The following is an 11,448-nucleotide window of genomic DNA, read 5'->3' as shown; positions in this document are numbered from 1 at the left end:
ACATAATTAGAAACTGGTCATGCTTATTTTGAATATTTTAGGGTAGGCCTACTAGTTATTTTCTACAATTAACCATTAAAGTTGCCCTATTAAAATTAATACTTTATTAGGGTATTAATTAGAATTAGAGTAGCCTTTCAAACTCCTTATTCACTATAATGTTCTAAAAGCTTATCAATTTTAATCAAAACCTTGGAAATATAGCCTAGAAGGTAGAATTGAAAGTGATTATATTTGATGTGGCTTGGAACATCATATTTTCAACTTTTGCTTAAGTTATTTTTCATATTCAAAGAATTATTACCCCTTCAATGCAGTAAATAAGTACTATTACTTAATTCTTAATACAATACATAATAATTGTGATACCCTATTTTATATCCAATTCAAGTCTATATTTAACTACGTGTTACCTATAGCATTTGCCAGTCAGCAATGTTAAATAATTTTATTAGTTCCAAAAAAGCAGAAGACATACAGAACCAATAAAGTTGTTAATAAGAGTTCGATGCTTTTGGGTTATAGATTTAAAAATCCCTCAAGTATAAACAATTAAAACATATTTTATTAATTTCATGTCACTTGCTGTTTTCTTCAAAACTACCTGAATTGAAGCAGTTAGCAGGAGCGATCAGAAAAAGAAGATATTATTATGAATAACATGAAATAAACACATCAAGATGTACTGAAAAAATGAATATATTTCTTAGATTAGTCCATCTCTTTCTTCTGTAGGCTACTACATCATACATGAATCATATCCATGGAATATTATCCATAGTTGATTTTCTTTGTCATCCTCTACTTCTGGCTGGTACATCACTAGGCCTGAAATCAAAAAGTTATAGATAATTTATTATTCATTATAAAAAAAACTTTGCAAAGTGAATTCTGAAATTGATTGTAATCTGTATAAGTTTTTAATATATTTCTTGGGAAGGAACCCCCAATAATGACAAAGTAATATTATATGAGAAATTCCAATAAACCAACATTCAGTTGAATTATTATTAGCATCAATCTGTTAGTTGTGTAATTCTGAATGATTGAATAAATAAATCTCCATGCAGGAATTGGGATTAATCAGTGTGCCCCTAGGTCAAAAGAACTTGTTGGTGAACAATATATTTTTGGATACCATGAACAATTATTTATTTATTTCTGTGGTCAGTAGGCCTACTTCTCGACCGTTTGGTTTACTTAACTCTTCCAAAATGTACTGCATAAAGTAATTTTTAGTTCTACATTTAGAGAAACAAGTTTAATGAAACAAATGGAAATAATCAATAAATTAATTGCTTAATCTGAAATGATGATTATCTACAACATTATAAGTAGAACTAAGTGATTTGAAAATGAATACCAAACTGCAAATACATAAATCTCTCTCAGAACAATGTGGGTATTTCATCCATGAATTTAATCATAAATTTTAAAAGGTGGAATGACTGTCATTAAAAGCTATTATTCAGTGTTTTCTACCAGCACTTGCTGGGTGAATTTTTGAAGTCATCTATTCATAGTTCTAATGTATGGTCATTTATAAAGTCATCATCCACTCAAGATCAAGATGGACAGTTGAGAAGAGTGTTTTAAAAACAATTTTAACATCAATTATTGATGTAATGTTATCACATTATTAGATAATGTTACATAAATTATTTCTTTATGGAAGGAATCCCAAATATTATGAATAACTCTATTCCCTGAATGATAAGTGAATACATTGTTTTTTAAGCACTCTTCTCAACTGTCCATCTTGATCTCATGTGGTTTCAGGTAGTTTCGAAATATTAAGATTTCCTGTAAGCTATTAATGATTTCAAAATTCAGTCAGTTTTTCTATTATTTTAGTCACGTACCATAGTTAAATCTTACTATTTGAATATCTACCATCAAATCGATAATAAAACATTGAAGTGGATAAACCTTTTAAAAAATGGGAAACTGTATAAAATGACATCGCCTATATAAAGTTTAAAAAATGAGTGGAATTTTATCTTACCTAACTAACTTATTCTAAGTATAGGTTCCAAAGAATTGTTCCATCCTGGTCAACAAAAAAGAATTATATGCATTTCCTTTGAGCACATTCTCTTCAATATTTTGTTTGTAAATGGTACCTGAAAAAAGAAACATAATCTTTCAGCATATTCATTTTGGAGATAATGTGAAGTTAATCATCAATGATAAGACATAGTTTGGACTTTGAATAAATTAGAAGTGAACTGGGCCTCAATAAACTATTTACATTAGATATAAATACTATAAGTATATACTTACATTCATAGCACATAACAGAAAACACTTTAAAGTTTTATAATATAAATTAAAACAGGTGACACACGACATAGATAGATTAAAAACACTGAAAAACTTACATTACACTCTCTGCTCGGTTGAGAAAGGGGACACAGTTCCTTAAAAATTTCCGATTATAATGTAAGTTTTTCAGTGTTTTTAATCTATCTATGTTGTGTGTCTCCTGTTTTAATTTATACTATTCACATTGATATACCTGGCATCACGCAATATATCGATCAATAGAGCATGAATAAGTTTTTCAAATACATTACTATTGTAGTTTAAATGAGTTTGGTAGCAATGGTCAACCAGAAAAATAGTACCTATTTTATATTTTTCCAATGGCAGTCTTTCAATATTCAATTACACTGACTCTGATCAAGTTATAACAATCTATTTAATATTGTTTCCAAGTGATTTTGAATTATAAATTAAGAGAAGATTAATTCATAGATAGGTACCAAAGACAAAGTAAATGTTCTAATAGTCAGGTTAGTTTTGTTATTATTTTGATAAACTATGGGTTTACAATATTTTGAGGTGCAACAAGGATAATGGAAGTTTAGGACTTAGAATGTAATGAAATACTTCTAAGTCAAATTATGATATTATTTTTAATAAATCTGTTTGTGAAAACTACTAGCTGCATTATAAAAAATGTATTTTGTGATTAGGCCAACTTACTGAAAGTGTAAAAGATTGTTAGCATGAAATGCTAAATGTTATCTTGGTTGAATAATGTTTTGAATCTGATATTTAATGTTAATCTAATCAATCAATCTTGAATGAGTTTAAATCTAATCAGTTGATTAGATTTCTCTCTTTCTTGTGATAATTCTCTACCATACACAAACTAGCTAGTCTAGGATTTACATTATTATTAAATACTACAAATTAAACATTAAAAAAAGAAATAAATAAACTTTTGTCAACTTCTAACCTCTTGAAAAATGAAAAAGATAGCAATTTAGCCTAGAGACTAGGTTATTAAAGGCCTACTACAGTGGGCTACCTGAATAAAAATTGTAAACATGCTAGTAGGCTACTCATAAAATTTATATCAAATAATTGTGTACGGTAGATCTAGCCTACTTTATTATGAGAAATTTAAGTGTACTTACTTGAATCCTCTATTACATCAGCAATTTCTAACCATATTCTATTTTTCAAATAGGTAATTCGTTGTGCAGGTCTGGAAAGTACAAAACTTTGAACTTCGAAAATTTCACGCCTTTCTGTTGTAAATCCATTTTCAATTTCTCTTGTAAAAATTATAAGAATAAAGAAACCAATAGAAATATTTTATACCTCAATTTTCACTGCAAATTAATTTCACAGTATAATAGTAGCAATCCGAAATCTGACAACCAATATCAAAACAAACCATCCAACAATTAAAGATTGAGGTTAAAAAGAACATGGCGTCTGATCCACAGAAAGATTATTCTGCCGGTGTCACGTGATCAGAGCAGAAAAGTGATTCGAAGCTGTCTGTTCTCGTCGACAGAATCCCGAAATTAGTTCTTTTTCGACAAAACGGTTCACGAGCAGTGATCGGTCGAAGCAAAATAGCATTGTGTTGATAGGCCTTATAAAGAACGGCAAGATGAACGACAGTTCGTCTCTGATTTGAACAGTTCTTTTTTTCTGCTCAACTTTCTGCCGATGGGTGAATACTCCCATAAGAACCAATGTTAATTTAAAGTGAATTCTGTCGTCTGCCCGTTACGAAAACACACCTTAAGGGATCCAGAGGGAGACCAGGAAGGGATGACATATGACCCTCGAGTTCTGACAATCAGAGTTCTGTCCATTCAGATGGCAGTTCAACACTTGAGCATGACACATGCACCTCATAACCCCTCCGTTGGCAAACCAGGAGAGAGTGGTTAGCTTCTGTCGAAGGCCTTCAGAGGTCTAAATACAGACAATCGAACTGGCAGGCATCCTCAAAGGCACTCATCACATATTCCTGGAACAGGAGGTGGACACAACCATGCTATGTAAACAGATACCTGATTTTCACAAGTGTGATTAGCTTCCATATTTTTGGAGTTTCAGAATTGAATTACCCAGTTGCAAATTTCGATGATAACATTAGAGCTGAGGAACATTTCAGTAATTTTTGTAGGTATATGAGCTTGACAATCAAGAGGTTCACACTCATGAGAAAGGTTCATGTCTCTTGTTTCCCTAAGTGGTTCCATTGAATCAAGAAGATTGATTGTAGCCAAGAAAACTGCTCATAGGAAGTATAAGGCAATTGGTAGTATTCAGCTCTATGAAGTTTTCTGCAATTTGAGGGATCAATGTTGTGTTTTGACAAGAAGGTGCTATACAATAACTATTTACTTGGATAAGAGGAATTTGTTGAGACAAATTCTAAATCTTTCTGGACTCATGTGGATGGTTTGAGAAAAGGCTCAGTTTGACCTACTTTTATGAGACTGGACACAAGAAGTGCTGCAAATCCTGTTGATAAGTAGTGTGAACTCTTCGCTGATTATTTTTCATCTATTTTTGTGCAGGACACGGTTAATATCCCGACATTTGATTTTCGTTGAAACCAGTTAGTTCCATCCTGCTGCATTACTCCAATCAATATTCAATGCAGATTGGAAGCTCTGAATGTTGGCAGAGGAACTGGGCCTGATGAAATATCCCTTCCTGTAATTAGGTTTTTATCTTCTGGCCATTCACCTGGCCATACTGGCTCTGCCTTGCTGGAGCTTGCTGTCTTCCCCAGAGATTCAAAAAACAGTTTCTTGGTACCTATATACAAATCTGGAGATCGGGGTGATGTAAGAAACTATAGACCTATTACAATACAGTCTGTAATTGCCATGGTCTATGAGAGCATTGTTATGGACCACCTGTATTTCCACCTGCATAAAATTATGAGCTTTGGTGATAAATAGCCTGTTATATTCATTGAAGAGAGTGAATAATTTGAAGAAAGTCATTGAGAGAGACTCCAATGTAATTTTAGTGTAATTGTTTCATAATAATATGTGATTTTCAGTCATTCTCAGAGTATTTTTATTGTATTTCAGTATTCACTTTTCCAGTCCTTTAAAGAAAATGACGTTGAGAAATGATGAGTTTTGGTGATAAATATCTATAGGCTGTAGCCATTGAAGATAGTAACATTTTCGAGTTTGATTCAAGTGTTGTATGAAGAGGCTGAATTTTCGAATTTAGTTTTAATGTTATTGTTTCATTTTTTGTTATTCTCAATCATTCTTAGAGCATTATAATTTCATTTCAGTACTTAATTATCCAGTCCTTCAATAATGCCGTACCTACTTATTATTTAGGCACCTGTGATTTCAATACTTTTTATATATTATCAAATATCTCTCATATTTTGTTATTGAATGTCAATAAACATCTATAAAATACATAGAACAATTTAATAAATTGTTACTTTTCATAACTGATCACTCTCAGAATAGCTTATATCCAGAAATGATACATTTTTGGAAATTGATTACGGTCACAATAGCGTAACTAGAACAAGGTATTTCATTTTGATTTTATTTAATTGAATTTTCAATAATTCATCGGAATGAATGCACTGGTAGAGGTACAAGATTCATACAACATTAATATGTGAATTCTAGGTTGTTGAAATTAATACAGACCTCAGAATAGTGAGGGAGTGTGAACTCATAGTTGTTTTTTGCTCTCCTGAAAAGTTGGGTTTTTGTAGATACGCTACTATGACTTTTAGCCCTCGAACTGTTATTTGATTTGAAATTTGACAACGCAATGAGAATTTCCTACAGTAATTTTAGTTTTATTTTTTGTAAAAGTTCACTTACATTAACAATGAGAATATGCTTCCTCCAACCTCGGAAAATTTACTTGAACTTTGTCACCTCAATTATTTTTAACTGCTGTGAGATTTAATTATTATTTTTTATGATTTCTCATATTTTTTTATCTTTTTTGATGACTTCTTATCTTTGGTGACATATTTTCATGGGTTTTTATGATTTTTCATTTTTTTTTATGACTTCTTATCTTTGGGTTTGTCACTCGCAACTATGCCATAAATTAAAAATAAAATATTACTCGGCATATTTCAATGCATGAGTCATATCGATTGTCACAATATCTGTAGGTACTAAATTTTAATTTAAACAGCTGTATTGTTTACTTTTGAACCAATAATCATTAAAATGGACCCAAAATTTCTGAATGATCTGGAAATTATAATATCAGATTATGAACTTCGAAAGTTTGACAAAGTTTGACTTATGTAGGCTAGCCTATTATATTAAGTAAGCACTTATTTATTTATATATTATTATTTATATATCTGGTTATTTTTGTACGGTATCGTATTTATATATCTGGTTATTTTTGTACGGTATCTGGTTATTTTATATCTGGCTATTTTTGTATATGGTTATTTATGTTTAAGGATCTCAAAACGGCCTAACGATTTTCACGAAATTTGGAACATAGTAGGTTTAGTGATATAAAGATTCGATTGCACTAGGTCTCATCCTTGGAAACTCGCTGAACACTGTGGATAGTAAAAAAGTGAGTGAGCGAGTGAGTATGTGAAAATTCAAAATATCGCATCCCCGAAATTCATAGATGACGTTTAGCCCTGTGGAAATATAACACGATCTTTTTAGAGAATTGTGTCTGTTTATCAATAAATAAAATAACGAGCGAAGCTCGGTGCCCCGATATTAAATCTTTAATTCTATATATATAAAAGCGAAATGGCACTCCAACTCACTGGACGGACTGACTGACTCACTCACTCACTCACTCACTCGCATAACTAAAAATCTACCAGACAAAAACGTTCAAATTTGGTAGGTATGTTCAGTTGCTCTTTAGAGCGCACTAAGAAATCTTTGGCAATATTTTAACTCTAAGTTGTTTTTTAAGGTTTAAGTCGTCTTTTGGAATGTATATTCTTCTTCCCCAATCTCTTAATTATAATTGAAATTTCCATATCATATGTTTACTATAACTATAATCTAGCTAGAGTACCTCTTCGAAACAGTGTTTAACTGGCAACTAAAATTAATAATTTGTCAGGTTGGCATTAAGTGAGTTGACTTTGTTAGGTTGGCACCAAGTTGAAGATTTAAATGCATTTATCGCAAAAATTTGATTGTACACTGCTACTTCAATCCTGGGAATATTATATTACTAGCAGTCAGGCTCGCTTCGCTCGCCATATCCGTTTAGCCAGCCGTTTTAGTTGGACCCCCGACTGGATTGTCCTAATATATGATAAAAATGCAGGCGAGCGAAGCGAGCCTGCGATCTCATTCTTGACGATCCAGTCGGGTGTCCAGGGGGCGGAGCCCCCTGACTAGACGGATATGGCGAGCGAAGCGAGCCTGACGGCTAGTAAATAATATGAGAAGCAATGAAATTCAAATGTTAGTCTAACCAGACTATGGCCCGGTTGCACAAAAGCCGGTTAAATTTTAACCGTGATTATTCGATGTGAACAATCAGAGAAACCGTCTCATCAAAAAGGCCTTCTCTGATTGGTTCACGTGAAATTAATCACGGTTAAAATTCAACAGGCTTTTGTGCAACCGGCAGGGCACAATGACTTCAATCGCCTACTCTTTTCAAATCTCTGCAAAAACAAAAGCAACTTCCAGACAGAAAAATGCGAATTTAGAATGGCCATAAAACTGAACTACACCATAATATGCAAATGTACTGCAGTTTTATTACTTGGAGTGGTCTGTAAGAAGAAAAATTGTATGCGATATAATTGGAGCGAAGTGTTGAAGACTGCAAGTGCAAGCGATAATTAGGGTGATAAAAGTGGTTGAAATTGCAATTGAAGTACTGAAATCTCGCAATTTGATTGGTTGTTGCTGCTTGACCATAGGCGGTGTGTTTGGGTCTAATGGTTTTTGTTTTTTTGAGAGCTAAAAAGTGAAATAAAGAGTTTTCAGTTCTGTAGTCTAGTGTAATGAAATTATATTGCAGAGGGGCTTCTACTCTCATGATAGTTTTGAGTACTGTATGAGCAAACCTTGTCTGGGTTTGTACCGTACTAACTAAAGCTCTTTCGAGATGGAATTACTGAGATATTGCAATTATTCAAATGCTAATGAATTATTTTATTAAACGAATACCAAAGTAAATGGTGTAATTCTCCCCGAAGACTTCTGCTACTGCAAATATTGACAACAGGGTCAACAGCTAGATGGAAATTCGATGAGCGCTACTATTCAATAATTATTTTTGTTCCCGGGTTGACAATAATTTTTGAATAGTAGCGCTCATCGAATTTCATCTAGCTGTTCACCCTGTTGTCAATATTTGCAGTAGCAGAAGTCTTCGGGGTAAATTACAGCATTTACTTTGGTTTTTCGTTTAATAATAAATCATTCTTTCGAGATGCTTTACCCTCATACAACTTGTGTTTCAAATAGATATTTTTCAATAACGTAGAATAAATAAATAGAGGGATATATATTCTTCCAATATAGTTTCTCTGTTAATGATAATTATGTTAAAGTGTGTTCGTCCACAAAATAACTCCAATTACGGCACAAATTGTGATGATAATAATACATTCTTACTTACAATATAAGACAAACGATATTTCATTCAAGATCAATAATATTTTCTTGAATTTGTAACTCCAGATACAGTTTTCAAAGTCAAATTTTTGTATTCTTTATTCATCCATACAATAAGTACATCATCGAAATGATGGGGAGAGAAAAAATAAGGTAACCTTGTGCTATTCCTCTCCCAAATTTAGATAAAGTTACACATAGTCCGAAATAGGTTAAGTCTTGTAGTTCTTTACTGCACATATCTTATTGAATGCTTCATATCTTCAAATCTTGTTTCAATTTTATTATCAGTGTACAATAGGCTAATAGGAAGTAAGAATAGATATGCTTCTGAGAACTGAGAATAGCAATATCTGTCCAACGTTTCAAATGTAACTCAATCCATTAATTATAATTAATAATTATAACTATATAACCCAATCCATTAGATTGAATGTACCTAGCTGTAGCTGTAGAGTACATCTTTTGTAGAAAAAAGATACCAACCTTTTTTCTAGTCCAAAAACATGTAATTTAGATAGCTCTCTTTTACTCAACCGGCAATCTCTTCTTTACAAGAATCCATTATAGAATTTTAAAAAATTCAGTTAACGTAATACTGTAATCCCAAATTCTTAGTACCTGAAATACAGTTTCAAGACTTTATAGCCTTACAAAATCAAATATTGTAGCAATATCCCAGGGTACTGGAATTCTCTTATCCCGTAATTACGTTTGGTAGAGAGTTAGTGGGAAGATATTTTGAATATTCTTTCCGAAGAATGGACATTGATATGTCCAAAGCTCCGCCAATTTATGTAGATGCATACAATATATCTTTAGTTATTACAATTGATTTTTCGTATCATATACAGTTCAATAATTATTTTCTTCGTCTATATTATGTAAATTCATCTATAATTTTGCTGTATTGTAAGCTATTGTGTATAAGTGTATAAGCCAGTATATATTGTAATCTACATAAATAAGGTACTCAATCAATCAATCAATCCCGTTATTACTTTGTAGGGAGTTAGTGGGAAGATATTTTGAATATTCTTTCCGAAGAATGGACATTGATATGTCCAAAGCTCCGCCAATTTATGTAGATGCATAACAATATTATCTTTAGTTATTATAAATTGCTTTTTTCGTATCATATACAGTTCAATAATTATTTTCTTAGTCTATATTATGTAAATTCATCTATAATTTTGCTGTATTGTAGCTATTGTGTATAAGTGTATAAGCCAGTATATAATGTAATCTACATAAATAAAGTACTCATGGGAAGGATATTTTGAATATTCTTTCCGAAGAATGGACATTGATATGTCCAAAGCTCCGCCAATTTAGTAGATGCATAACAATAATTATTATCTTTAGTATTACAAATTGCTTTTTTCGTATCATATACAGTTCAATAATTATTTCTTAGTCTATATTATGTAAATTCATCTATAATTTTGCTGTTTGTAACTATTGGTATAAGTGTATGGCCAGTATTTTGTAATCTACATAAATAAAGTACTCAAGCAATCTCATTTTCAAAAATTCTTTTAAAACCGGTATAATTCGGGTAGCTTATTTTTAGAGTAATCCCAAATTATTTTCTTCCTAAAATACGGGTTCTAATAATGTAGTAGAGAGAGCTAGAAGGTAAATACGTGAACATGCGAAGCGAATGGAATCGATAGGCTAGAACGTCCTTGCCATGAACTCTCTCCCCCTCTTACCTCTCAGCCTCCTCATAACTACTTTATAACAGCGTGCTTTGACTTGTGGCGTTCTGTGGAGTTGGTACACATTGGCTAAGTGCACATTACAAATTTTCACCAGCAACTAATATTTGTGATTGATTCATCAGCGTTCCCTTAAAAAAATATTGGGAGCTACTGTTAAGTTGAGAAGATGTTATAGAATTGCTACACAGTGGAATGGGATCTGAATATTTCAATATTAGGTATTGAAATTTTAAAAATTATATTGGAATATTCTACTATATGACTACATAGAGTGATTGATTCATTGGTTGTATTATCGATGCCTTTAATATGTCATTATCGAATTTAATAGGCCGGTCAGGTTATAGAATCGTTCCAAAATGAAATGAGAACTCAAATACACATTTGGTATTCAGTCAGCTTGAAAAATGTAACATGTGTGGTTACGAAACCATGGTCCTTTACTCAAATAAACCTGTAGTAGAATTTGACCATTATGTGTGTTTTTATTAATAATATGGTATTTCTCTCCTGATGTTATTAAAGTTAATATATTCTAATGAGAAACAAAAAAAAAGGAACATAATTATATTTAGCTCAATTGAAATCCAATTGTGTTGTATTGTAATATTGTAGGCCTAATGGAGTTCTTTTCTATGGGATTGGAATGAGCTCTGTTATATTATTTTATTATGCTGAGTGTTTTTGAAATGAGTATGGTAAGGAATAATTAAAATATTGGGATTGTCTGCTGTGTTATTCTTCATTTTGTGTTCTGTTTTGTATCTCGATGTGTTTTGTAGAGTTCGATTGTGTTAAATGACATGTGATCTTTGGATCATATAATCAATTGTACTAAA

At 31.8% G+C, this 11,448-nt stretch overlaps 1 long non-coding RNA gene across 1 annotated transcript; it reads right to left on the bottom strand.

The window, feature by feature from the left end:
• Positions 1 to 787: 787 nt before the first annotated feature.
• On the bottom strand, positions 788 to 4,047 carry LOC120356162. The gene is made up of 3 exons (XR_005573956.1): positions 3,426 to 4,047; positions 2,006 to 2,123; positions 788 to 828 (listed from the first exon to the last, which is right to left on the bottom strand). It is a non-coding gene; the product is annotated as an uncharacterized LOC120356162 (long non-coding RNA).
• Positions 4,048 to 11,448: the final 7,401 nt, after the last annotated feature.

Source organism: Nilaparvata lugens, unplaced genomic scaffold (assembly GCF_014356525.2).
Source record: "Nilaparvata lugens isolate BPH unplaced genomic scaffold, ASM1435652v1 scaffold6007, whole genome shotgun sequence".
Classification (NCBI taxonomy): domain Eukaryota; kingdom Metazoa; phylum Arthropoda; class Insecta; order Hemiptera; family Delphacidae; genus Nilaparvata; species Nilaparvata lugens.
The sequence above is the reverse complement of the archived record's forward strand: the minus strand, read 5'-3'. Positions and strand labels throughout refer to the sequence as shown.